This window comes from Equus przewalskii, chromosome 19, assembly GCF_037783145.1.
Source record: "Equus przewalskii isolate Varuska chromosome 19, EquPr2, whole genome shotgun sequence".
NCBI lineage: Eukaryota > Metazoa > Chordata > Mammalia > Perissodactyla > Equidae > Equus > Equus przewalskii.
Genome location: NC_091849.1, coordinates 7,172,609 through 7,200,473, shown reverse-complemented (window position 1 = coordinate 7,200,473; position 27,865 = coordinate 7,172,609). Strand labels below are relative to the sequence as shown.

Genomic DNA, 27,865 nt, shown 5'->3' with positions numbered 1-27,865 from the left:
CACTTAATATGGCCATAGGTGCAAGTTGGGGGAGGGACCTTGGTAGAGCAGTAGCAAGCAACGGGGGCGGGGGTGGGGGGTCTGGCCTACCCATCTCATGCAACTTCCTTACTTACCATCAGCCCTTTGGTCCTGCCCAGGTTTGATCTCAGAAGTATCATTTCCATCTTGTCCCACCACTGACACCTCCGACCTCACAGATCCACCAGATCATATGGCTTCAGTGGTAGATGTGCTTACACTGCAATTCGGACCTGCTGCAGAGCTCTTTCCTATTCCAGGCTCCACTCAAAGTTAGAACCTTTTGTGCCACCCAGTGGCTGGAGTAGCATTTCTGGGTGTAGAATGTGTTGCCTTCAGAATCAAATGAGGTACACCGGACGCTGTGCTCCCTTCTTTGTGGTAGGCGCTGTAAGATACAGCCATTTGTGTATTTCTTTGGAGGGGATATTCAGGAACCATTGGACCCCTGAAAACTTCACTGAAATGCAAGTCCTTGAATCTTCATAGGGTTTCTCTCCTATCCTCTTTAATGTGTGTATCTTACCAAAGTCTCCAGTGAACCCGCCACCTATTATTTCTTCTGTCCAGTCACCATGAAGTCATTATATTCTGTGGGATATCCAGACTGTTTTATGGCAGAAGGTGGGAGGGTTTACATGGCCCTGAGGCAAAGCTCTAATTGAATATCGTTTTCTATCCCATATGAATGCAAACTGTTCCTAATCCCCTTTCTTGATTGGAATTGAAAAGAATGCCAGGTCAATGACTGCATGCTGTGGATTACGTCCAGCACAGCACCTGTGATCAGAACTACTATTTGTTTAATTCGTTGTAGATTATATTCATTCCCTAAGATTCCCTAAGATCTGTTCTGCTTTGCAAGACCAGATTGGTGACCTAAATGGAGATATGAGTGGAACCATCATTTTGTACTCTTGAGGTCTTTAACGGTGGTACAAATTTCTGCCACCCTCCCCAGAATGGATTATTGTTTGTTTGTTTGTTTTTCAAACCATTCTGCTTTCCAAGCCAAATATAAATTGCTTTGGAGTAAGTCATCCAGAAATTCCACTTCATTAGCTCATATAATTAAGAATGCCTGCCACGCCAATTGCTGTCAATGTCTATTTTCCTTAATTGTTTGAACATGTGGCCCCTCCAACATCTTTTATTCTCAATATATGTATAGTTAGAGAGAGTTGCCATCAAAAGAGGATCTTACTCATTTTTTGTAACAAGTTGTGCTGGTTTTTCTCCATTTGCCCACCCTCCTCCCTATCCATTTTCTGCCCTCTTGGTGTGTTCTATATCTGGAAGCTGAGCCCTACGGACAGTGTCACCACCTGGGCTCCCATGCCCTCTGGTCTCTGGTTGGGTTTGGCCAATGGGAAGAACCAGTAGGGGATAAAATGGCAGGAGAGGAGGGAGGTCAAGTGGTCGGGAACCCACACCCTTCTCTATGGTTTCTTTTATGGCCACAGCTTCTGGCCACAGTTCCAGTAGCAGACGGCTGAAACAAGGAATAGATGACCAGAACAAGTGTTTTTGATTTATTCCCCTGGCTGATGGGGGTATTTTCAGAGTTTTCTATTTGCTCTTCTCTACTATGACAGGTCTTACCCCAAGGGCCAGGAACCCAACGTTGAAGCTAATCCAACCGCCAAGTATATCGATTAAAATTGTGCAGTTAGGGAACAAGGAAACAACCACAGGCGTGTCAGTGGACCCCACAGGACCACTGTGAGCTGGACACGCCCTGGAGGCCTCCACTCTAACAATGACATTTTGGGTCTCCAGGTGTTGTTGTCAACTCAAACCCTGTGTCCAATAGTCCTTGAACTGTCTGGGAATTCCCCCTTTCGCCAGTGATTTGTCACCTAGTAAATGACCTTTGGGGAGGGACTATTGTTCTGGGTTGAATTGTGTCCCCCAAAGAAGGTATGTTGAAACTGTAACCCCCAAACCTGTGAATGTGACCTTATTTGGATATAGGGTCTTTGCAGATTTAACCACATTGAGTTCATTCAGTTCATTAGGGTGGGCTCTAATTCAGTGGGACTTGAGTCCTCATGAAAAGAGGAAATTTGGACACAGAAACAGACACACATAGAGCAAAGATGATATGAAGACACAAGGACAAGACCATGTGAAGACAGCAGATTGGAGAGATGCAACGGCAAGCCAAGGAAAGCCAAAGATTGCTAGGAAACTGTTAGAAGCTAGAAAGAGGCAAGGCAGGATTCCCTCCAGATTTTAGAGGGAGCACGGCCCTGCTCACATCTTGATTTCAGACTGCGGGCCTCCAGACCTGTGAGAGAATACATTTCTGTGGTTGTAAGTCACCTACTTGTGGCATGTTGTTACAGCAACCCTAGGAAACTAACGTGACTGTCATCACAGTACCAGCTTGCCATGGTGATGCAGGGTTCTGCCTCTTGAGTCAATGGGTTCCAAATCCGAACATTGGCTCAGATCCAGAAACTAAACAGGGGACCATGATATTTTATCAGGGCATCCCTGCAGCCTCCTGCTCCTCTGTTCTTGCCTTTGTTGTTGTAGGTCTTAAGCAGCACCTTCCTTTGCTGCCTGTTCATTTTGTCCTTAGGGACACCATGCTCTGATAACCATGTCCACAACTCTCTCACAGTCATGCCTCTATGGATGCCTCTGAGACCTCACGAGTCAGTAAGGTACTTGTGGCCCCATGGGTTCTGGTGGTTAAGTGCATGTTCCTGGCTGCTAGTACTTCAGGGCCCTCTGTCCTTCTAACCATGGATATTCATGAGCCTAGTTCTGCAGCCACCCCACCTACAGTCAACTCTGGCCTACAGAGCAGAGCTACTGCTGAGCATCTTGGTGATGCTGGTGCTCCCTTAGTAGCGCATCCCAATGGCCTTGGTAAAGGTGTGTCCTCTGGGCCTCCTGTGGAGCATCATGCTTTGGTGGGTCTTCTGCCTCACCTAATATACTCATTCCAGAATTCCCGCTGCCTCTTCATCCCTTCCTCAGCCACCCACCAGGGGAGCTCCGGTATCTTTACTTCACCCAGGATTACCCATCGATTTCTCCAGCAGAGACTTGTCCAGCCCCTCGGGTCCCTGCCAGAATGTTAAATCTTGACTCTGGAAAAGTTGCCCTTGAATTACTGCATTCCTGCTTTCTCCATTCTTACATTATGGCTCCCTGATGGAGATCCCTCAAAATCCAGTCCCAGGAGGGCTCCCCTAACGCATGCCAGTCAATACAGCTAATTCTTGCAGCAACTTGGGTGTGTAATTTGTCTCCTTCCTATCAGGTGCAGCACATCGCCAACCAGGTTATGCTGGACTTACCTGTAGTCATTACCTAGGAGCGGAGAGAAGAGATGGGGAGCTCCCAAGGGGCACCAGGTGCCTTGCAGGGGAGACTGGGAGAACCCTTGGATGAGATGCTGGTGTAGCCCCATTGGAGGGCAGAGAGAAGGAAGGGCATCTACGGTCTAAGAAAGTTTCAGCCAGGCTGATGGGGAGTCCTAAAGCCAAAGCCGTTCTTTAGAGGTGGCCCCATCTCCCAGACACAAGGCACCCCTCCCTTCAGACGCCTTGTTTATGGAATGAGACTGGTATTTATTGTCCAGGAAGCTGTGAGGACTGAGTGAGACAATGCCTGAGAATGTGCCCCATTTCGGATGGCAAATATGTAATACTCCCCTTCCACGCCCAAGACAGATGTCACACATTAACGACAGCGTTTTTCCCAGGGGCCTGATTCAGTCCCTGAAACATGCTTATGTAATGAAGCAAGTGGTCTCTGAAATGAAATCTTATTCCCAAGCAGGACCTAGGCACCGACCTGGCCCTCTGTCCCCAGAAAACTCTCCATTGTGATTCCCAAGACATGTCAAGGGCTTGTTAACTGGTAACTATGTTTAATGAGTATATTCTGTAACTTCCAGGTATTCTGTTAGGGTACTGTTATCCAAACAGTGCAGAGCAAAATGTTGGTTCATTGGGAGGATATTCACTTCCTTGGGCTCTTTGCCAATTTTTGGTTTAAGGAAGTTGAGGGTGGAAGCTCCGGTAACCATGGTGAAGAGAGGAACAAGGACAGTTGAATGTGTGTGTTTGCAGAAATAGAGTAGGTGGGGTTGTAGGGGTGGGTTGTGAAGGGTCTATTTCTCTATGGGGTGAGGGTAAAGGTGTGTGCTTCTCCACAGGTCTCCACAGGGTCACAGGTCTGTGTCAACTGAGTGAAGGTTAGGAAATAGTGTGTTAGGGTATTCAACTCCAAAGTCACCTGTATTTAGGAGTAGACTGAAGACGAAGCGAAAGGAAAATTTTTCTTCTGTCTGCTCCTTTCTCTTTCACTCTCCCAACTAATGAGACTTTCCTTGGGCAGCTCTGAGGGGAATGGAAATGGATTGTCCTCAAGCAGCCTGTGTTGGGTTCCATTGGGACATACACTCATTCATGCACACATCACACACACACACACACACACACACACAAACACACATCAGTACTGCCACTAATGTTTTCAGCAATGTTCATACAAGAGGTGTTACAAGGAGGTGGGAAGTAACTTTGTGGTCCGCAGAGCTCCAGGCCATGCTGGTACTAACAGCCAACACACACACAGAGTGTCTGATAATGATAGCATCTTCTCATTGTTTCATTTAAAACTTTTGTTCTTTTTGATTAAGGAAGGAAATGGGTCCCATTCTCTTTCCTTCCTCCCTTCCCCTAAAAGCCGTCTAGGTACACATTTTTCTGTTTAACTTCTTGATGGCAGGAAAAGAGAATTCTCATAATTTTCAGGCATATACACTTCTGTCTCTGATGCCTGTTGACCTTGAACAGAACCCTACTTGCCTTGGGAAAATCTCTTTTCCTAGCCCTGGTTCATCCTTTTGAGGAGGAGTTTGTGTCACAGATGCCTCTCCTAGTGTTGGCTATATGCGGCCATGATGGTTATTGGTTAAAATTTGGGATTTCTTATTTTCCGTATGCTGCTTTTTTCCTGTTTTCTTGTATAACATCTGTACATCCTTGATTTTTGCTGTTTATTTCAGATAAGGATCTTTCTGAATTTAAAGAGGTAATTATTTTTTGTAGCCTTGGTATTTGGGTCCCTCACACAACTCAACCATGGTAGGTTCAATAACATTTGCTGAATGATTAAGAGTAGGACCACAAGAAAAGGAAATTGAAAAAATAACGAAACTAATATTTATTTACATACTATAATTTAGAACCTTAGAAATATTGAGAAATAGTGTTTTATTTCTTTGTGAGAAAATTTTTGAGAGTTTTGAACAGTGCTTGCCTTCTTCTCATTGCAGAGCTTACAGTATGCACCAAGCATCTCTTCTATACCTTGGTGAATTATCGTACTCCTTTCTAAATCTGGGTCAGCTTCCAACTTTTTATTCTTTGCACTTTCAATGCCATGAAATATTTCTGAGAGTTCCTTTAACATGACCCTTTTTTGCCAGCATCCTCATCCTTTTCGTTACCCCCACTTTCCTCATTTACTTCAATACGTCCAGGAAGTCCCTCTGGCTGCACGTCTAGACTCCTTTGAACAACAGCAGCCACAATATTGCCACAGTCAACTATTACCCTACAACCCTATGTACTTCTGATTAGACTTTCCCTTCCAACGTCATCACCTTTTGTTTCTTTGCTACACTTTCATCTTTATTGTGTAATTCTCTCTTTTGCTCCTCCATTTCTGTCAAGTGTCATGTGGGTTTATCACTGGGAGACAAGGAAGCCAGACAACTACACACTTTGCTGTCGGTGTGTGAACTGATAACAGAGGCACAGTGACCAGTCACTGACAGACTCTGAAGGAAGTGTCGTGGTTGGTCCCCAATCATGATGACATCTGTAATTTACGTAGTGATCTGTGGCCTGAAGAGCAAGCAGCAGAGTTTGGACCTGATGGAATTACTCACAGTTAATACACTGTGGGAATTGAAATTGGAACTATGTTGTTGGGGGACTGGTGTTATTTACTTCAGTTACCACAGGGTGACTGAAATTCATGCCTATGGGAAATGTGCAAGGGATGGCTGCCTATATATTCCATAATGTGATGTATGTCTGATAAGCAGGGCATAGATTATCACTGTTTTGGTTTTGTTTTTGCTTTTTGAGGAAGATTAGCCCTGCGCTATCTGCTGCCAATCCTCCATCTTTTTGCTGAGGAAGACTGGCTCTAAGCTAACATCCATGCCCATCTTCTTCTACTTTATATGTGGGACACCTCCCACAGCATGGCTTGATGAGCAATGCATAGGTCCGCACCTAGGATCCAAACTGGTGCACCCCAGGCCGTGGAAGCAGAGCGCACAAACTTAACGGCCCCATCACTGAGTTTTTTTTTTATTGTTCTTGACCCTCAATTTGTGGAAGTTTTTGTTGAAGGTATCAGGTTGCTCACATGTGAATGACCTTGACTCCTGTGAGAAATGGCATTCCCAATCCTCCTCTTCGAATCCATTGCCAACAGGTATCAGAAAGAAGTTAGCTCACCTGAGGCTTCCTATAGAGGCTGCCGTGCTGCGGTACCCAGAGCGTGTTTCTGGATGGCGATTAAGCAACGGGAACAAGTTCTGGAGGTAAAGAAGCTGCAGGCTTTCTCAGATGATTTAATACGTTAATGTGCATTGTGAATCTCCCTGAAATATATCGTGTTTCCTGCATTCTGAACTGCTGTCATTTTAAAAGTTTCACTGGGTTAAGAACAGCTTTATCGGAAGTGTCTTAGTCTGCTCGGGCTGCCATCACAAAGTACCATAGACTGGGCAGCTTAAACAATAGAAATTGACTTTCTCACAGTCACGGAGGCGGGAGTCCAAGATCCAGGTGCCGGCGGCTCGGTTCTTCCCGAGGCATCTCTCCTTAGCTTGAACCTGGCTGCCTTCTCTCCATGTCCTCGCACGGTCTTCCCTTTTGTGCACACACATCTCTTTGTGTGTCCAAATTTCTTCTTATAAGGACACAAGTCAGATTGTATTAGGACCCACCTAAGGACCTCATTTTAATTTCATCACCTCTTTAAGGGCACTTTCTCCAAATATAGTCACATTCTGCCGTACTGGGCCTTCAACATAGGAATTTTGGGGGACACAATTGAGCCCATAACAGGAAGTAATGAAACACTGCACATTCATTATAAGATGAATTCTGAATTAAAAAATGTTGAAGAACTGGAAAAAATGAGTGTTCGAATCAAAAAAATGTGGTAGTGTACAGTATTTGTCAAATTTATTTGACTCTGGCACACTTTTTTCATAAATCGTCTCATTGAATTGGTATTCTACAGATCACACAATATAAAATGTTGAAATGGCTAGTAAAGAGACAGTAGGAAATAGCTCCTTCATTTTTGTACAATGTAGATAAAAATGTCTACTAAAAGAAGATTTTGTTTGGGATTTCCTGAGTGTCTAATATGTTCCTAGAAAATTTACCACAATCATCCGAAGTTTGAACGCTCGTCCTCCAAGCACAAGTTGAAGGGGCTCCTTCTCCGTTGCTGTCAACTGCAGAATGTCCTCTCCAATGGGGGTGAGCCCTTCCTTTCATCATGTTCCTTACTCTGCAGGTCTGCTTGGTGCTAAATCCACACTCCATCCGTCAGGATTCTGTGGGTTGCACACGTGCCTCATCCATCTCAGCTGGGGATGCCTCCAGCTTCCCATCGCAGTTCTCTAAACCCTGGTGAGGGACAGCTGCCGGACCTCCCCCAACACTTAAATATGCTCATCCTGGAAACAGGGGCCAGTCAGGGAGGGGGCAGGAGCCAATGGATAAATGCTCCTCCCTCTCATCCCTCAGGCTGATGATTCTGAGATGTACTCTACAGGTTGCTCCCAAAAGCCGTAGGAAAGTCTTTCTCCAGGCACCCGCCTTGGTGGCCAACTTGATAATATATCCTTGTATTGACTTTTCCTGTTTTCCTCGCTCCTGCTCCCCAGACTCTCCTTACAAATAAACTACTGCATGGAACACTCTGCTTTCAGGGAAACCCAGGCTAAGGCAGGTGGACTCTTATAACTAGCCAGACCTGTGTCCTGAGTCTTTGCCTGGGATCCCCAGGTAGGAGTGGGATGGGATGGGGGTGCTCTGGTTAGGGCAAGGAAGGTGCAGATGCCCAATGGAAAGGAGTGCTGCTTCCAGGAGCAGAGAGGAAATAAGCTGCACAGACCAAAAACAGGAGAGAGGGAGAACGAGAGAGAGAATTATCCCCTGTCTATATGATGTCCTTGAGTAATGGTAGAAACTAGACTCCTGGGAATATGGTTTACTAATGGTCAGGCTGGAAGTTCACCCACAATTATGCCATAGTGGTATTTAGCATTCCCTCTATGTTGCACCTATTAGAGGCTACAAAACAGCCACATTTCCCAAATTCTTAGTCCTCGGAAGACACTTGTAGAGGAGGAGGTAAGAATATTATTCTCACTATAAGGATGGGGAACCAAGGCGAAGTGAATAATTAGTCTCCCAAAGGCATGAAAGAACGCCATCGCTGAGTTTGGGATTGCGTGTTGGGCTTCCCGCCCGCTGCAGTTGAGCCCCACCTTTGACTGGAACCAACCTCAGGGAAGAAGGTTTGCTGAGTTTCCTGGAAGGCAGAGGTTTGCATTTGCATGCCCTGTGCTGGGGCTTCTATGTGGGCGCAGCCAGGAGCCTGTCGCAGTTGGTGTGCCTGAGGAAAGGGAGGGGAGAAACCATTCAGAGCCAGCCGAGCCGGGATGGTGCTGTGTCATCACTAATTGTCTACTGTGGCTGGACTTGCCACTGCCAGAGAGGAGGCTCTCTGCTCCATCCACGGGTGCCAAGGGACGGGACAGAACCACTTCTCCACAGATTGGCCATGCTAACGCACGCTTCCTTAAAAGATCACCTTTCGTAGTAGAATGCAACAAAAAATACCCCAATGTTATTTTTTGTGTTGGTGAAAAAAACGTGATTTTCAGGAGACATCGTCTCCACTCAGGAATCTCAGTGAAATACAGACAAAACCATGTTTCAACTTTGGTTTTTCTTATGGTGGTTCCAATTTATTTTCAGCCTTTGGAGTGATGCGTGGGGCTGTACATCGACAGAAGGATAAATGGGAGGGGGGGACCAAAATGCGTTTGGCACTTATTAACGGCGTTTCCCTAGGTTACTTTATTTACTCCTTATGACAGCCCTATATGACATGAACTATAATTATCCTTTTTGCAGATGAGGTGTGGAGCTTAGAGAGCGTGGATAACATGAGCATCGCTGGGCAGGTGAAATGAGAAAGCACTGTGCCTGACCCTGCCCCTCTGCCGCCTCCCCCGGCTTCCTAACCACACACAGTGTAGGTCTCACGTTGCTGACTCACACGGTCCACTAGCTGGAGATATTCTGGAGGGTTGACTGCCACAAGCCCAAATCATGGGTTTGTCATGTTATTTTCAAATGTGGTCTTTCCTACTTTCTATTATGGATGTCAGATTTTCCTCCTTCCCTAAAAGTTATCTTTACACACACACACACACCCCTGCATCTGGGTGGGGGGAGATGGACGTGCGAGACAGCAAAAATACATGTTAAATTCGGGTCACCTTATGTCTTAGGCTGCTATAACAAAGTACCGTAGCCTATTGGCTCACAAACAACAGAAATTTATTTCTCACAGGTCTGGAGGCTGAAAGTCTGAGATCAGGGTGCCAGCAGGGTCAGGCAAGGGTCCTCTTCTGGGCTGCAGACTTCTCGTTGTATTTTCACATGGCAGAAAGAGGGTGAGAGAGCTCTCTGGGGTCCCTTTTATAAGAGCACTAATCCAACCTCAGGACCTACTCACCTCCCAAAGGCCCCACCTCCTAGCACCGTCACCTTGAGGGGGTAGGATCTCAACATGTGAATTTGAGGGGGACACAGACATTCAGTCTGCTTCATGCCATTTCCTCGGTTCTAGGAGGAACACTTTCTCATGCTTTAACCATTTTGAAATCTCCATGTCTTACACTCGCCGTCAACTAAGCAGCAGTGTGACATAGTTGTCATTGCCACTGTATGAGCATCAGAGCTTAGAGAATGGGTGAGGCTTGGGGGAAAATCCCAAGGACAACTGTGGAGCACTTTGAAAAGAAATACGGCCTTACCAAACTCTCCTGGGAGCTCCTGATGGCTCACAGGACAACGGTGTGTGGGAAAACATGGATTTCAAAGGTCCCGCATCGAAGAGCGATTTCAAAGAGGTAAATTCTGACTGTGAAAATGTTTTACACATACCTTAACCAATTTATTTAGTCTATATTTCCCTTTTTGTGTATGCAGAAAAGTGATATATGATTTAAAAAATTCCATGTCCAAATAGATCTAAAAGAGCTCTTTTAATACATTTAAAATAAAAATTAAAAGTGCCAAGAAAGCATTGTGACACACGTAGTTAGATGTCAGCGTTTCTCCTTTCTGAGTGCTCCATTAACTGACAGCGCATCTTACACCAATTTAGTTTAGATTCCGTGAAATACAGTAGTGTTTATGTTTTATGTTTCAATAGTCATCAATCTGTTTCTAATGTATTCATGGAAAAATATGTGAGCCATCTTGCCATTAAACTGTTTTTGAAATTGCGTGGAAGCCTGCCCATGTCTTTGTAATTTAGCTAAGAAACTCTCTTGCTTTCGGGAGGACGAGTTTCAATATCGTAAGGCTCTCTCTCGGGGTATATTTTTGGTTAAGTTTTTGTTAATCCTGGCATTTGTCTAAAGCAATGAAAGGCAAGTGAAATTAAAATGCTCACATTATAAAATGTGCAATCCGGAGAACAAAAACTCAGTTGTGCAAAGTTGGTGTGGCTTTGATAAAAACAGTTCTGGTCAAAAGCCTGGCCTGTTGGCTCCAGCAGTGACTGACTTACGATGAGGGACACATATGTGCGTCCTTGAGTTTTCTTGGTGGGGCCCATGGATTTATTTAATATATTTAAATAGAAAATTTTACCCTTATCATTGCTGCTGCAGGTGTATTTATTTATACTATCTTTGCTTTTAGAAAAACACTGCTATATCATAAAAATATTTCAACCTTAAATTACTTCCCACAAGCCTCAAGTTTCAGGCAGTTCATATCTGGGCATAAAGAGAAATCAATGTATTCTGGCTTGAAGGGCAATGGAGTTTGGTATTTGTCACACTTTGAGAGATAACAAATGCCTCGCATAAAATAGACCCATTCTTTCCACTTTGCACCGTTGTTTCAGTCCGGCACTGCCACGCCGTCATTATGTCTGCGCTGACAGCGGTGTCCAGGCTTGCAGGAAACTGCGTTTCCGAGAAAGCTGAATGCAGACGTCCCCCGATTGGCGTGCACCTGCGCTAACCAGAGCTCCCACCTGAAACGAGCTCCCTGATCTGGGGTTTGGTGCCCTGTTGGCTTTTCGAACAAACGGCTGCTCTCCCTCCCCCGCTCCCCTCACTGAAGCCCAGATGCTCAGTGTCCCCTCCCTGCCCACTGTGGCGGGAGCCCAGGTCCCTCCTTCCGTGTTCACTCTCCTCCCTACCGTCCGAGAGCCGCTAGGGCTCCAGGTCTGGGGTCAGAGATTGCTCCCACTGTCCCAATACCTTGATGGGGAGAAAGGTTTCAGCCTCTCTGATCAGGGGGCTCCCCTGTTTGAAAGCCTTTAATGGCGCCCGTTGTCCTGAGGGTCAGGTCCAAGCTCCTAAAGCAGCTCCCCAAACCCTCCCTCATCTCCCGGCGCCTCTGCGCCCCTCTGCGGCGCCTGCCTCAGTCCCCAGCCCTCCGCAGCCGTTCTCCTCCCGCTGGACCTGCGTCCAGTCCCCCGACCTGCCACCCTATCCCTGGCTCCCGCTGTGTGCGCAAGGCCTAGAGGGGGCTCAACTGGTTTTGGGGAGTCCTGCAAACGCACTGCCCCAAGCCTTGCGGTTTTGATGGGAAAACACATTCCAAACCAGCGTTCAAACCCGCCGTTCAAACCCGCGTGTGGGGCACAGACGCGGCCTGCACGCTTTGTTAAAGGAATCCGGTTACATTAGAAGAGGCTGGGCCCCGCCGCCAACCCCCTGCTCCTGTAAGAACCCCTGTGTAGGGATTCTTACCAGAAGCTTCCAGCCGCCCACAGAAGCCAGGCCGACATTCCGTGCCCGCCGTCTGGCACGTGAAGGCGTTGGGAACAGAAGCGGGAACGCGCCCCCTCGCGCCGCGCGGCTCCACAGCGCGCGTCCTCGGGGCCTCCGACAGGCCACCTGGGCTGCTGCGAGCTCATTCTCGGGCGTTAACAGGTGTGGAGCTGGTATTTATCCGCAGCGGCGTTTCCCTGTGCGGCCGCTGCGAGCTCCCATCTTCTTCCTAACCGCCGCAGGGCACCTTCGCTTCCCCGTGGTTCAAACAGCGCAGGAACTCTGGCTGGCTCAAGGTTTCTGATGCCACATCGGCAAACATTTCTGTTACCCTTATCGAAACCAGCAGGTGACTTTTCTCTGGCCACAGTGAAAGCAGAGGCCTGCTCAGGTAAGTCCGGGACAGCGAGCCAGAGTCAGGGCCATCCCAGGGGCGCAGAATCTCAGGGGAGAGGACCACAGGGTGGGCCCTCTGGAAGCATTTTCATGCAGCTGAAGAAGGAAAGCCTACAGGGCCTCTTGGCTGAAGTGAAGAAGTGACTCTAAGCAGACGGAGAGGAGGAGGGACTCGGCGCCTGTGTGTGTGTGTGTGTGTGTGTGCAGGGTCTCTGTGGATTGGTGACTATGATGAGCCTCAGGACGCACTCAGCATCTGCTGATGAGTTTGCCTTATTTCCTGACCGTTTCCCAGGTCAAGTCTCTTCCTATGACACCTACTGTTTCTCCAGCGCTCCCTCTAGCTCCAGGGCCGTCCTAGGACGTTCATACATGATCTCATTTAACCCCCAAACAGGCCTGCGGCCAGCACTATTACCCCTCCTTAACACAGCAGGAGACGGAGCTTGGGGAGTTGACGCTACTTTTCCAAATCCTGAAGCCAAGTCCCCAGGATGCCACCGCCCACAAGCTGTTCTGCCACCGTTGGTCTCCCTGGGGACCATATGGAGATGGGGGCCACGTCCCCTCCAAAGATGCAGTGGAGGAAGGAGACTAAGAGCACATTCCCAGACTTCTCAGCATCCTTCAAAATGTGTTTTCAGAAATCCAGGAAAAATGGCTGCTTGCTGAGATTTGGGGATAGAAAGCCTATTTGACTGGTGAGACCTTCCTACTCTCTCCTTTTCATTGCCCTTCTACATTCAGTTAGCCACCTTACTCTCCTGCTTAACCCCTTTGAATGGTGCCCATTGCCCTCAGGGTCAGGTCTCACTCCTTAGGATTCCCAGATCTTCCAGAACCCTTCACTGTCAGAGCAAGCCCACTACATTCTGTAGTTTAAAGGGTGGCAATAATGCCGTTTCAATTAAACCCCTCTCAGGAATGACTGTCAGACCTGGGTTTGTGTGAGAAAGACATTGGGTGTTGCTGGTGGAAAGGACTTGGTTTGAGTGACTCAGGACTTGCGAACAGCTCTTACCTCAACGGAACAGTTCTTCAGCTTCTTGTCATTTCCTGCAGAATCCTTCAGTGTACTCAGCCTTCCCGGAGCTGGGATGAGTCTGGCTGCTTGGCTGGGTCCTCCTCCTTTACAGCCATCCCAGCACCCAGAGGGCGGGTCTGGTAAGGTGCGGCCTTCAGTGTGGGGGCGTGTGCCCACTCCGCTTCCTCAAATGAGCAGCTGCCTTTCGCTGCTGGGAAAATACTTAAGTTTTGGCTGTAGCTGAGAGAGTTTGACAAGCCTTGCAAGGCACAAACATTCTTTATCTGCAGGATGAGGTTAGTTTCTGTTTGGGCCTGGTGTTTTTGTAAGAAGGAAATCGCTTTCATAAGCATCAGATTAGCTCCAGGAAGCATCGCAGGACAATGAAAAGCTGGTAGAGGCAGAACGTCAGGATTTTCTCATTGGTCACTACTGCCACCTCCTGGCCAAACTTGTGAACTACACAGTATGGGCTTCCTAGGGAAACTGTACGTTACTCATGCCACTCTCCCTCTTTCTGCCAGTTCTCTGTGGTGCAAAACGGAAATGAGAAGAATTATTTTTTAGATGGAGTGTTTATTGATATATATAATATTAGCAACGACGATAAAGCCGACACAAGAATGATGAATAAACACACGGTGGATTGTTCTCAATAGGGAAAAGACTTTATCAAAGCAATTTATTCCACCTTCTGACTCAGTGTTAGCTTTGTCTAAAGTAAGTCTTCAGCCCTTTTCTGAGTTGCTAAGACCTCCTGCCTGCTCTCCAAAGCTGACTTCTTAGCAAATTTAGGTTAATCTACCAACCATTTTGGACAATCAGTAAAAAATTAAGGACTTAAGTGAAAATTGTAGCATAAAAAATTATTGAGTCTAAAGCACGTCTTTATGCAATAAAAAATATAAGATTTGGTATCAGTTGTTATCCTTATTTCATATTGGTTTTATTCTTAGGATCTTACTTTCTAGAAATTTAAATTTTGAGTTAGTTGAAGGATTATTGTAGTACACACAGTACACGTATATTGACAGAGGTAGAAATAAGTTTTTCCAGTTATTTAAATTTTATTTTTTGGGGGGAGGTTGTGTTTTACCTTTAATATCAAATGTGCTGAGATCCACAGGGGTTTGATTTCAGAACCGTGTTAAGGATATTGGCAGAGATTTCTCAGAATCTTTTCTCCCCTTCTTCCTCAACAACAGAGTCTTAGCCAGTCCGGGGCCACTGTGTTAATCTGGGTGTTCTGAAAAGCAGATGCTAAGAAGAGACTAAACATGTAAGGAATTGTTTAGGGGGAATGTCTATTAGAGAAGATGGGGAGTGAAACCAGACCACAATGCAGGTCTGACCCCAAGTGCAGGAGACGGGGAGGGCAGGCAGGCTGGGTGCAGCCTCTTAGGCGCCAGTGCAGTTCTCAGGAAAGTTCTGCAAAGCTGCTGGGATCCTTGGGATAGGCGGATTTCAGAGATGATACCCGATGACCTCTGCCTCCTGATACCCATGCCCTTACGTAACCCTTTTCCTTTGAGGGTGGACTACACCTGGTGACTAGCTTCTAAGGACTAGAATATGACAACGTGAGGCATGTCTCTTTCCATGATGCTTAGGAAAGACTGTGACTTCCATCTTACTGGACTCTCTCTCTTGCTAATTCTGATGAAGCAAACTGCCATGTTGGAAAATTTCATGTAACAAGGAACTGAGAGCATCCTCCAGCCAACAGCCAGGAAAGAACTGAGGCCCTCGGTCCATCCGTGAGATGCTCAATCCTGACAACCATCGCGAGCTGAGCTTGGAAGCAGATGCTTTCCCTGTTAGGCCTCAGATGGGACCACAGCCCTGGCTGGCCAGTGAGAGCTCTTGATGCAGAGGACCCAGGCAAACTGTCCCTGATCCCTGACCTACAGAGACGGTGAGATAATAGATGTGTGTTGTTTTAAAGCTACTAAGTTTTGCTGTAATGTGTCATGTAGCAATAGATGATTAACACAGTTCTCAAGCTGATGCTGCCCGTCGGAGAAGTCTTACGGCTTCCGGAAAGGAGCCTGCCTTAGTCTTCCTGATGCTCAGCCACTGGCTGGGAGCAGCCTGTGGGAAGCATGGCCTCACTGCAAATGTGGTGATGGATTTCAGGGTGTAGCAGCTGGGGCCCTTGCACAGGTACACTCCCCGCAGTCAGAGATCGGAGAGGCACATTCTCATTGCTGCTGCAGACACTCAGAGCAAAGATTCCATTTCTTACCCTCCCCTGAGGCTTGGATGGCCTTGCGATTGAGTTCTAGCCAATACAGTCTATGCATAAGCTGTATACACAACTTTCAGGAAGGGTCCTTAAAAGAAGCTGTTATTCCTTCCCTGCCCTTTCTCTTATCTTGCTGGCTGGAGTGTGATGAAACAACTGGACCTGGACAGCCATTTTGGACCATGAGACAGAAGCCATCAGTGGAGGAGGATGAAGCCACAAAATAAAACAAACCTAAGCCCCCCTGATTATGACTGCTTAGGTTTATGGGAGTGAGAAATAAACTTCTAACTTGTGTAAGTCACTGCTTGATTTTCTGGCTCTTGAAACAGAAAAGAAGTCTATGTTTTATATGTGAAGTCTGAAGGTTAAAGGAGTAAATATTTCCCAGAGGATAAGTTGTGGCACAAAGACAAGTTTAATTACCCAGGACTGTTACTGGGAGATAATATTTATTCCATATGGCGAGGGGGAGAGCAGATCTCAGCTTCCTGTTGCGAAGAGGGTGTCCCTCTCAGTTAGCAAGGACAAGAGAAGGGAACCACCTGTGTTCATCGTGGAGAAGTCTTTGAAAACAGCACGTGAGAAAGCAGCTAAAATCCCCGCACTGTGTGAAGGCTAAGAACACTGGCCCCAGAGCTCACAGAGTTTGCTGAATGAAGGGACCACAAAGAAAACCAGCTTGATTTTAATTGTCTGTCAAATCTGTTGAAAACCAACTTTCTCTAAACTGATTCTTTTTGAAGCTCTCAAAGCTTGAGGACATAATAAATGTTACTCTTTGCCGGGCCTGTCATTGATTCAACCCAGAACCATTCTTCAGCCATGGCACAGGAGGAGTTTTCCGGAAGGATATGGCTGTTCTGATGACTTTCAAAATATGAATTTACCCATCAAAACTTTTTGGCTATGTTAGCCAAAGCACTTTTAGCTCTCATGTGTATTTTCAATGTATGGCATCTGAAGGGTGGCAAATCCCATGTTTATTAAAGGTTCCATAGGTAAGGAGACGGTGCGAGGACTGGTCAGTAATGGGCTTGAAGTGCACCAGTCTGGTTCTAGCCCTGGCTCTGCCACTGAATTGCATGGGCTTAATCGGTCAGACTGTTTCCTCTTTTGCAACATGGGGTTAGTAACAGTCCCTAGCTTATGGGATTGCTGTGAGGGTTAAGTCTGATAACGCATGAAAAGTCTTAGAGGGTCAGTAGAGTGCTGGGAATGTTGTAAGTACACTGTAAGTTTTAGCTATTTCTGTTAACATTAATACACAATCTCCAGTCGTGTGTTGTCTGATATGGTACCCACTGGCCACATGTAGCCATTACACCCTAGGAATGAGGTTAGTTCAAATTCAGATGCTGCAAGTATAAAATACAGACTAGATTCTGAAGTTTTAGGATGAAAACAAGAATGTAGAGTATCTTCCTAATAATGTTTTAATATTAATTACACGTTGAAATGCTAATATTTTGTATATATTGTCTTAAATGAAATATATTATTAAAATTAACTTAACCTGTTTCTTTTTCCTTTTTCAAAAGTGTGTATTAGGAAATTTAAAGTTTTGTCTCTGGTTTGTATGTCAGATTTCTTTTGGGCAGCGTGGGTCCAGGCAGACAGATGGGGTGGGGTGGTAAAGGGAACCAGAAAATCACGGTCCACTTGATCGGCATCTGGTGGTCACTGGGAGCTCGGACAAAGGAGGCAGAGGTTTGGGGGAGGAAATCTACTTCCCAGGGCACTGTCGGAACTCATACAATTCAATTCTACAGAGATGGACTGAGATCAAGGAGTGGTCATCTGAGGGAGCAGCCCTTAGTCACGTGAGTCTAAAGATAGGCTGAAAATCTGGGGGTCCAGACAGTGGAGGTCAGGAGACATGCAAACCAGGATCTGGGCTAGAGTTAAAGATCCAGGTGGAGCATATTGTTGACAGAGAAGAAAATGGCAGGTGGTTATCAGGGGCCTTGACCAAGGGGGCAGTAGGTTAGGGGCACTGTTGATACTGACACCGTTCAAGTCCTCAGATATTAATTAGAACCTCTGACGTGCCCGACCCACTGTTAGACACTAGTGACAACACAGTGCCTGCCTGCCAGGTGCTCACAGTCCAGTGGGGAGCACAGGTAGTTAAGCAGATCATTGTAGCTCTGAGAGATCAGGTGCTGTAACAGAACGTGATGGGAGCTCCTTGTTGGGAAAGTGGATCCATCCTGTGGATAAGGAACAGTTTCCTAGAGAAGGTAACATCTCAACTAAGACCATGAGGAAGCAGCAGGAAAAAAGGGAGCAGCATGTGCAAAGGCCAGGAGGTCAGGAAGCCACTGTGCACTACTAGGAGCTGCCAGCCATGCAGTGTGGCTTTGGAGCAGATATTCAAAGAGAACATGGGGTGATTGGAAGTTTGTTGGAGGTGGGAATGGCTGGAAGCTGGAGAGATTACAGGGGATGGCATCACAGATGAAGGGGTTCGAGGGCACAAGACAGGGGGCTTTAGAGAACTTCAAGCAAAGGAGTGACGTGACCAGATCTGTGCTTTAGAAAGATCTCTCTGATTGCATTGTGGGGGTTCTGGTTCTGGGCAACATGAACTAAACCTGTTCCACCCTGTCTCTCCCACTGCAATCAGCTAGAAAGCCTGGATGGAGTACATGGAGCAGTTATTCGAGGAATCTGATAGTAGCAAGCGGGCTGGGGAAGAAGATCAGCATTTGAAGTGCCCCTAAACAGGTGCTGAGCCCCCATTTTTCCCTCTCTGGCATTTCCTGGACTCAGAGCAGCCTGAAACCTGGAAGGCGGCATCAGCACAGAGAAAGATTCAGGACAACCTCTTTCGTTCAGGTTCAAGGAGTGAGAAGGGGCTCTCCTAATGCTGAGGGAGTGGGAAAATCCTTGTTTTTTCCCCTTTTCCCTGTTCTCTTGCATCCCAGTACCTAAGCAATCCTGAGGTGGCTTGAAGGGGAGCCCAGGCCCTAAGGGAGGGCAAACTCCTCTCTGATTGGAGGAGCTGTGGTCCCAACAGGGTGGGCTAAACCCTTGTTGCTTTTTTTCTTTTTTTTTTTTAACTCTTTCTTCCATCGCTTGGTCCCAGACATGGGCTGACTTGCAGCGAGCATGCGGCAGTGAGGTAAATAAAGCCCCACCTTTCTGGCTAGAGACCAAAAAGAGCAGCCCCAGGGGACCATAAAATATTGGAGAGACCATGGAGGGGCAGGAGCTCAGGAAAGCAACCTCAGAAAGCTGTTCGTGAACCCCTGGGCTCCCCCAGAGCTGCACAGGCACGGATCTGACTCGAGAGAGAATGTCATAGACTTTGAGAGCTGACCCACGGGATAAACCATAGCCCAGCGCCCAGACCGTCCACTGGGGGGCACACACGTGGGTCACATCTGAACAGCACTGCAGAGGCTTTGAGAACGGTACTGATATTTAAACCGCAGCAACAGGGGACTGGTCAGAACCTGCAGCCTGAACCCAGCAGAGTCTGCTAAATGAAGCGGTTTCCCTGCTGAAACAAGAACATCAACATTCCCCACAGGTTTGAAATAAATCCTAGAGTCTTGTAATATCCAAATACATTATCCAGGAAAAGAATCCAAAATTACTTAGCATATAAAGAAGCCAGGAAAACCTTAATTTCATTGGAAAAGAACCAACCGATGCCAAAGCCAAGAGGTCACAGATGTTTGAAGTATCCAACAAAGACTTTAAAGCAGCACCTGTAAGAATGTTCCAAGATACAAGGGCAAACCCTCTTGAAATGAGTGGAAAGATAGTCTCAGCAAAATAATAGAAGATGCTAAATGGAAAAAAGGGCCAAATGGAAATTTTAGAAGTGAAAAATACAATAGCCAAAAGTTTGAAAACTGAATAGGCTCCATGGAGATGACAGAGTCAGTGAACTTGAAGGTGGGTCAATAGAAATGATCCAATGTGAATAAGAGAATGTTCAGCTTCTGACATTTTTGATTTTTACAGCCTGACATTAAGCGTTGGGGAAGGAAAACATTCTCTAGTATTTTTAGCTCCTATTTAGCCTCTCAAGAACCAAACCCGGGGGGCTGAGATCTTAGAGGTCATTTCACAGTGTAGAGAAGACGTCTGTTTTAGTTCTTTGGCTTGCTGTGCTGGGTAGAAGAAAGAGGGAAAATTCATCCCTCCTCATCCTGGGTGATGATGAGAGGAAAAGTAGTGAGAAAGAGGCAGGAGAGGTGCTGGGTGGGAGATGGTTGCAATGGTCTATCCTCATGCTGGAGAGGATTGAGAGTGCCGGAGTCTCGGGTGTGCTGGAGCTGGTTACTACAATTTCAGGAATTTTGCAAGCTGATGGTTAAATAGTTGGCAGCTTGAAACTGGACACGGTGGGAATATTTACACCATGATAATAGGCAAACACCCAAAATCCCCAGAGAGCCTGTTGTTAAACTACCAGGACGCCACTGGTGACAGAGAGGTCAAAAAGAACATGGGAGTGAACAGAGGATGGGGCGTGCTTTCCCTCTTCACCATTTGGAACACTGGAGGAAAATGCTGTTATACAGGGATTTATGACCACATGGGGCAATCCAGCATGTAGTATGACATCATTGGACAGACGGCAAGTCATGTTAACGCTCTCAACTCTACCTAGTTTCTCCCATAAAAGCCAGTGAGCCAGCCATGGGGCCTGCTGTGGTAAGGTGAGGGGCCCCACCACAAAGCCCGGCCAGGGAATTCAGATTCAGTGGTCTCTTGGCCAGTGAGAGCTGAAAGAAGGCTGAGTCAGGGGGAGGACCCACTGGAAAGAATGAGCACAGGTTCATGAGGCACAGACGTCATCAGCAGACTGGCAGATCCAACAGACAAGATCAAGCCAACTCTACCTTAGTGCCAGATTGGCCAAGACAAGCATGGGGCTGAGGATAGTTCCTGGATCCCCAAACCCCTTCACTCCACCACTGTGAGGGCACAGGAAGCCTCCTCCCCAAGCACCAGATACCGTCTTGGAAGAAGTGGGCATAGAAATAAAGGACTGAGATATAATTCCCCCAAGAACGAATTGCAAAGGGACGGTCTAAGTTACTGAATCTAACTAAGGTTGAAAACCAGTCTATCCGTTAATCACCTTTCCTCTGCTGCCTGATAGGTGGGAGCTCAGGAGGATAACCAGATGAGGTAGAGATCAGAACTAAAGAGACCACAGTTCCTCTCCCCATCTTACTGGTGGTGTAAATTTGCTACCCAGAGACACTTGGAAAGTAAACAAATAGTATAACTTGCGCTTATTCAAATGTATGATTCATGAAGTTTTCTTTCTCAAAGCTCAGTATTTCTTTGCAGACTGAAGTATCACCTTGCCTTTATTTTGCAGATGGAAAAGAGGCTGGAGCTTATTGCAGCTGAGGGACCTGAAGACAGTGTGACTCAATCTTGGGTGCCTCTCCATGATGTGGGGCTTTGCTCTCAGGCAGGTAAAACCAGAAACTAAATTTTTACTATTTTTCCCTGGAATAACCAGGATCAGAGGGAGAAGCTCATCTTAAACTCAGGAGAAGTGAATTGATAAAGAATACTAGGTTCATCCAGTAGCTGTGAAAAATGTTAAGTGCCAGTGGACTGGAATGCTCAAAGATAGAGGATGCTGGGGCCAAAGAGATGGTTGAGATCATTTATCCCAGGAAACTGAGGCCCGGAGAGGTGAAAACACTCTCTCAGTGTTAGGAGCTTGTCCGTGGTGGGTTGGACCTCAAGCCTTCACCCTACTCCCGTTTTATCCCAGAAGTCTATGTGAGAAACCAAGTCACACCTGGAAGCCTGCTTAACAATCGTGAAATTAGAACACGAGTTTCTTTCCACTTGCCAAGCAGAGGGGACCCTCCTGTGGTCCCATCTCTCTGAGACACAAATTGTGACTTCTCTGCTTCTCTTTTTCTAAGCTCCATGAAGAAAGACCACTGGGTCTTTATTCGGGTCATAAAATGCTTGGTTAGGGTATATCATTTTTTTTTTTTTTAAGATTTTATTTATTTTTTCCTTTTTCTCCCCAAAGCCCCCCAGTACATAGTTGTATATTCTTCGTTGTGGGTCCTTCTAGTTGTGGCATGTGGGACACTGCCTCAGCGTGGTTTGATGAGCAGTGCCATGTCCACGCCCAGGATTCGAACCAACGAAACACTGGGCCGCTTGCAGCGGAGCGCGCGAACTTAACCACTCGGCCACGGGGCCAGCCCCTATCATTTTTGATTTAAATGCTAAGCCCAACACACATTCTTGGTTGGATTTAAGTATGTCCCCAGTAATTTAATAATAATAATACCAGATAACAATGATAGCTTCCATTGTTAGACATTTGCTGTATGCGTGTCAAGTGTTGCCTTGAGTACTTTGTGCCTTATCTCTTTATTGACAGTTACAAACCATCCCTAAGCGTCTACTGGTTCCTAGCTCAGAACATGGTCTTTTCCCCACATCTGTGGCCCTCTATGACCACAGAATGGAGCCGTGTGGCTGACTGGCACCATCGGCAGCTGAGCTTCATGTGGCTGCCTCCATATCCCACCTCTTCCCTCTCAGCCTTGGGGCCCCCATGCACCTGTGTCTCGGAGGATTTGGGGGGCCCTGGGAGTTCCTGGGTCGACCTGGGAATTCTGATAAGACTCTGAGCAGCCACGCTTGCTCTTTCGCTGGATTTGGATCTCCATGTTGGCCCATGTGCTAGGCCACTGAGAGCCTTAGAGACACTTGTGTTCTGTTCTCAACAAGAAGGGAAGAATAAAGGCCCTAATGAAAACTGGGAACGTTTTAGAAAATCTAACTTTCCAAGCCTACAAACATAAGACAGGAAAGTGAGTGTAAGCCTGGATTTGTGGTCTACACCATAAGATTTGGAGCTCTGCGGGTCCCTTCACAGGAGCAAACAGCATGTGAATCACCTTGCGTGCCCCAAAGCTCTGAGCAGGGCTGGCTGGCGGGGAGAAAAGCTGCAGCAACAGATGCTTTTGGGGCAACCAGGTTGTCAACGAGCTCCCAAGAAGCCACTGGAAGAGGAGACTTGGGAGGACAGGGGATGCGACAAGGAAATAAAGAAAGAAATCCGGGCGTAGGTTCCAAGGCAGAGGATGGCACGTTGTGGGCAGCCTGGCCTTCTTGCCGTCTCTCCCTGGTCTAACCGTTTAGATCAATGTAAACTTTAGGAATAGAAGAGCTGAAAAAACAAGCTAAGAACTGACTGAAAGAGTGTGCACTTCATCAAAGCTGCTCTGTTTGGTATTTCTGTTTCATTTCTCAATCAATGATCAAAATTTAAAAATATCCGCAAAGACGTTTTATAAATTGTGATAAAATATACATAACCTAAAACTTATCATCTTCATCACTTGTTCAGTGGCACTAAGAACATTTGCATTGCTGTGCAGCTGTCACCACCATCCATCTCCCCAAGATTTTCATCTTCCCAAACTGAAACTCTGCACCCATTAGACACTAACTCTCCATTCCTCCCCCTCCAGCCCCTGACACCGCTGTTCTGCTTCCTGTCTCTGTGAATCTGACTGCTCCAGGGACCTCATATCAGTGGAATCATACAGTATCTGTCCTTCGGTGACTGGCTTATTTCACTGAGCATAGTGTCCCCAAGATTCATCCATGTTGTAGCATATGTCAGCATTTCCCTCCTTTTTAAGGCTGAGTAATGCTCCACTGTATGTATACACCACATTTTCATTATCCATTCATCCATCAACGGGTTATTTCCACTTTTCGGCTATTGTGAATAATGCTGCTATGAACATGGGGGTACAAATATCTGTTCAAGTCCCTGCTTTCAATTCCTTTGGGTCCCAGAAAGGAAATTGCTGAATCATGTGGTAATTTTATTTTTAACTTTTGAGGAACTGCCATGCCATGCACAAATGCTTTAACACTGACTCTGCCAGCTCAGACAAACCATTCTCTCTGTCTAACTAACTGTGAGTGATTCAGGATCATCAGGGACTTGCTGTTACTTGGTAGCGCTGGGTTGGAATATTTTAATTTAACAAGGGATTCATTTCAATTTTTAAAAATCTAGGAAGAATCTTGCTGATGTCAGCCCATCCTTTGGGGGCATGGCCGTGTCCCCCAATCAGGTTTGGTGAGGAAGGCAGAATAAGAGCGCTGGGAGATGTTCCCATCTCTATTCCCAGAACCTGCTACCTTATATGGTAAGAGGGGCTTTGCAGGTGTGATTGAGGACCCTGAGACCTGGAGAGGAGCCTGGATTATCCAGGCGGTCCCAGTGTAATCACAGCATCCCTCTTGGTGAATGAGGGAGGCAGGAGAGGCTCTGAGGAAGATGTGACTGTGGCAGAAAGCCATAGAGAGATGCAGTGTTTTGCAGATGGAGGAAAAGGCCATGAGCTGAGGAATGTGGGTGTTTTGAGGTCAAGGAAATGGATTCTTCCGTAGAGCCTGCAGAATGAGCTGCAATCCTGCCTTCACCTTGATTTTAGACCAGCGAGAGCCATTTCCCACTTCTGACCTCCAGAGCTGAAAGATAATAAATTTATGTTGTGCAAACCACTGGGTTTGTGGGGATTTGCTACAGCGGTGGCAGGACACTAATCCAGATGGGGCCATAGGGTCATGTGTTCACGTTTTGTACTTGCCCTGTGTTTTCGCCAACGAAACCGGAAGTGCCCTGGGAGCGAGCCCTCACAGGGCCTCGTGGGAGGGGCAAGGTGAGCACTCCCTGTGTGTCAGCACAAAGGGGAGGAAGGGCAAGCCGGCCGGGCAGGGCGCAGTGCTGCCTCCAAACACGAGGGCCAAGAGGCTGCGCCTTCTGTAGTTCAAGAGCTCGGACGACAGCCCTGGAGGGGCCGCCGCCCTGCCCACTCATCCACTGGTCTCCAAGCTTTATAAAAAACGCGGTTCTGCTAAGAATAGCTCCACTTAAATTACTCTGACCAGATACTAGTTTTAATGGTAGTAAATGAGTAATTTATTTAACCTCTTTGAACTTCATTTAAAAAAAATTTTTTTAAATGGGGAATAGTATTACTTCACAGGGCAGTGATGACTTTCAAATTATCTAATTTATGAGAAAGTATCCAGCACAGTGCCCTTAAAAGCAAGCCCATAATAAGCACTTAAGGACTGAAAAAAAAACATTTCAGATAAATGCAGGGTCACAGTGCTCAAGGCCCCTGATTCTTGGTGAAGCGTTATCTTCTCTGGTGTGCGCTCTTTCTGGGCTATGTGAGCAAATTCGCTGGCTTGCCTTGCATCAGAGCTCCCTGCCTCATTCCTTTCCTTTAGAGAAAAAGACAGACAGAGGGGATAAAAAACCTCCTTAGTATTAAGAAGCTCAAGAAGGCCAAGATCTTCGTTCTCTGTGTTTCTCTGATAAGAGATGTTTTCCTGTCCCATTAAGAGAGTTTGAATCTGTTCCCAGGCTCAGTTAAAGGGACTGCTACTCTTACAAGGGACAACATATTTTGAGAAAAATTTAAACAATGCCTTTGAACATGCTTTTGTTATAGTGTCAATGTCTGCCAAAATTTCAGGATCAAAGAAATCTGAATAGGTTTATACAACAGTGAACACTTTCTAAAAAATAGTAGATTATTGGGAAGGGCATGTCAAGTATTAAACATTTATGGTTCCATTTTCTTTTCCTTGCCCACTAAGGAAAATAGACTCAGAATGAATTACTTTTAGTTTTTTTTAATTAAAAAAATTTTTGGTAAACGATACATAACGTAAAATATATTGATGTAGAGGTCATTAGAGTGGGCCCAAATCCACTATGACCGATGTCCTTAAAAAAGGGGAAATTTGGACACAGAGATAGACAGGCACAGAGGGAAGAGGAGGTGACTACACACAGGGAGAAGTCCAGGTAAAGACGGAGGATGGGAGTGGTGCATCTACAAGCCAAGGAACGCCTCGGGCTACCAGAAGCCAGGAGAGAGGCACAGAGGAGTTCTTCTCTAGCACCTTCAGAGGGAGCAGGGACCTGCCAATACTTTGATTGCAGACTTCCGGCCTCCAGAACTGTGAGACTATCCATTTCTCTTGCTCTAATCCACTCAGTTTGTGGTACTTTGTTACGGCAGCCGCAGCAAACGAACACACATACAATCAACGTTATTTTTCTTCCTTAGACCATTCATTCAACAAATATTTTAAGTTAAGTGCTAGAAATTTGTTCAAAGGTGAAAAAGACCTTGTTTCTGCTCACAGGTTGCTTATGTCCTAATAGGGGAGACGGAAAGTGAGCAAACAATTACAGTGAAACATGGCTAGTGTCATGCTATGGTCAAGGCAAGGGGAGGTGTCAGGGCAGCCCCAGAGAGGGGCCTTTAACCCCGCCTGGGCATCAGAGATGGACAGCTTCGTGGAGCGAGTGATAGTCCAAAGTTGATGATGTGGTAGTATTTTGAATAAGAACAAGGCTGTCATGGAACAAGGTTGTTAGTGACTTTTTGTCGTTATAATGGAACAAGCTAAGTTCTAAGCTGATATGAAAAATGACAGGGAACAAGCAAGATTAGAGGGAGGCCGATGTGTTTGTTTCACTTAGCAGTTTTGCTTCCTGAACAATTTGAGCTAGGACACCTCTATACTAAATTTCGTTGGTTGGTAGTGGCAAGGGGGCACTCGGGTAGGGTGGGGTGATGATGAGATCAAGGACCATCAATCACCAGGCAGAGACCAATGTCTTCTTGAGGCAGAATGTTCCCTTTACTTAGCTTGCTTTCTTCAACGTGTGCCAGGTGGCAGGAGAAGATTCCAAAGCTTGGCCTTGGCCACTGGGTAAAGTTGTGTAGGTTATGGACTGCACAAGGGGAGATTGGGGACTGAAATCCAGCATGTGCCCGCATACCAAGCTATGTGTCTGGGCATGAGTCTATGCCTGCCCAGAGGACAGGTACCACTTTGCTTGGCACAATGGTGTCATCTTCTTGCCAGATAATATGCCACTGATTCTGGTTTCATCCAGAGGGGGCACCTTTTTCTAATTCACACAAAGGCGCCATCTATCCTAGTGGTAGTCCTGAGCATAGCATTTGGTCTTGTTGTGTGACAAGGCATTTGTTTCTTTGAAATAAAGCCTATTCTACATGTTGGAAGGCTGCCCAAGGAGTCCTTGTTATACACTTAGAGACTGGCCCACGGCAACTCTAATTGTATTCACATCTCATTAGCTAAATTACTACCTCCCAGTTAACTTGCTAGTCTGAGCCTTCGCCATACGGCTTCTGGCTCATGCCCCTGAAGCTGAGACCACACCTGGTTTCTGTGGAACCTGGTGAAGAAGCGGCACAGTAAAGCTCTAAGCAGTTGGCTAATAAAGTTAGTTATAAATACTGTCTGTGCAACTCGGACAAGTTGCTCTACCAATTTCATTCTTGTTCATTCATATACATAAATGTCTAATACTTTGTAATTTACCCTGAGTTGGAGTGTTTTCTCCTCTTGACCCCACCACAAATGTAGTTTGGGAGGTAGGTAAATGGATCTGCTACGAGGCTGAAGGGGTGGCTTCAGTCCAGAGTAGAAACAGACAATAGGTTCTAATGCTTATTGTCAGGAGGATGGTGAGGAAGGGAGTCTGTTGACAGCAGGCGCAATACATCCTGTCTGTCTTTGAGCAGAGGGAAGAACAATCATATGGGGACAGTGTGGAGGTTACACAGGGGCCCAAATGGACTTCCAGATGTCAGTGGGGAAACAGAAGGAGTGGGGTGGAAGCACTTGGTAAGGAAATGAGATTCCCAATCTGGTCGCTCTGGGGGAGGGAAATCCTGCTCACCAGCAAAATTGGAATTTCTTATGTGTCAGTCTGTGGGTTCACATGAAGACACTCTAAGAACAATGACTTAATTAAATATCACTGACTTATCGCCCCACTTGCTTATTACAGAATCTCTCCAGACTCTCCTCACATTCTATGCTGGTTTTTTCTGGGCACCTCACGTCAGCGCGAGAGCGGCTCTTTTCAGTCCCCTTCCATTCTTCAGCACCCTCCCCCCAGGGCTGTCGTCCAAGCTCTTGAGGCGCTGTGACAGTAGAGTGTCGCTGTGGTGTGTGTTTGGGGACAGCGTGGCACCCGTGCTCAGGCCTG

At 46.5% G+C, this 27,865-nt stretch overlaps 2 long non-coding RNA genes across 3 annotated transcripts in view; one reads left to right on the top strand and one right to left on the bottom strand.

Annotated features, from left to right (window-relative positions):
- The window catches only part of LOC103549287 (uncharacterized), a 63,645-nt gene extending 39,328 nt beyond the window's left edge, over positions 1 to 24,317 (top strand). The window contains exons 2-5 of one of the 2 annotated variants that reach the window (XR_011529553.1): positions 6,499 to 6,607; positions 7,454 to 7,559; positions 21,131 to 21,230; positions 22,169 to 24,317. This is a non-coding gene — a long non-coding RNA (uncharacterized lncRNA). Of the gene's footprint in view, positions 1 to 6,498; positions 6,608 to 7,453; positions 7,560 to 9,227; positions 10,612 to 21,130; positions 21,231 to 22,168 lie in introns of those variants that run through there. The other variant, XR_544489.2, reaches the window with a different exon arrangement.
- LOC139077228 (uncharacterized) lies at positions 8,281 to 13,660 on the bottom strand. The gene is made up of 2 exons (XR_011529555.1): positions 13,533 to 13,660; positions 8,281 to 8,703 (listed from the first exon to the last, which is right to left on the bottom strand). It is a non-coding gene; the product is annotated as an uncharacterized lncRNA (long non-coding RNA).
- Positions 24,318 to 27,865: the final 3,548 nt, after the last annotated feature.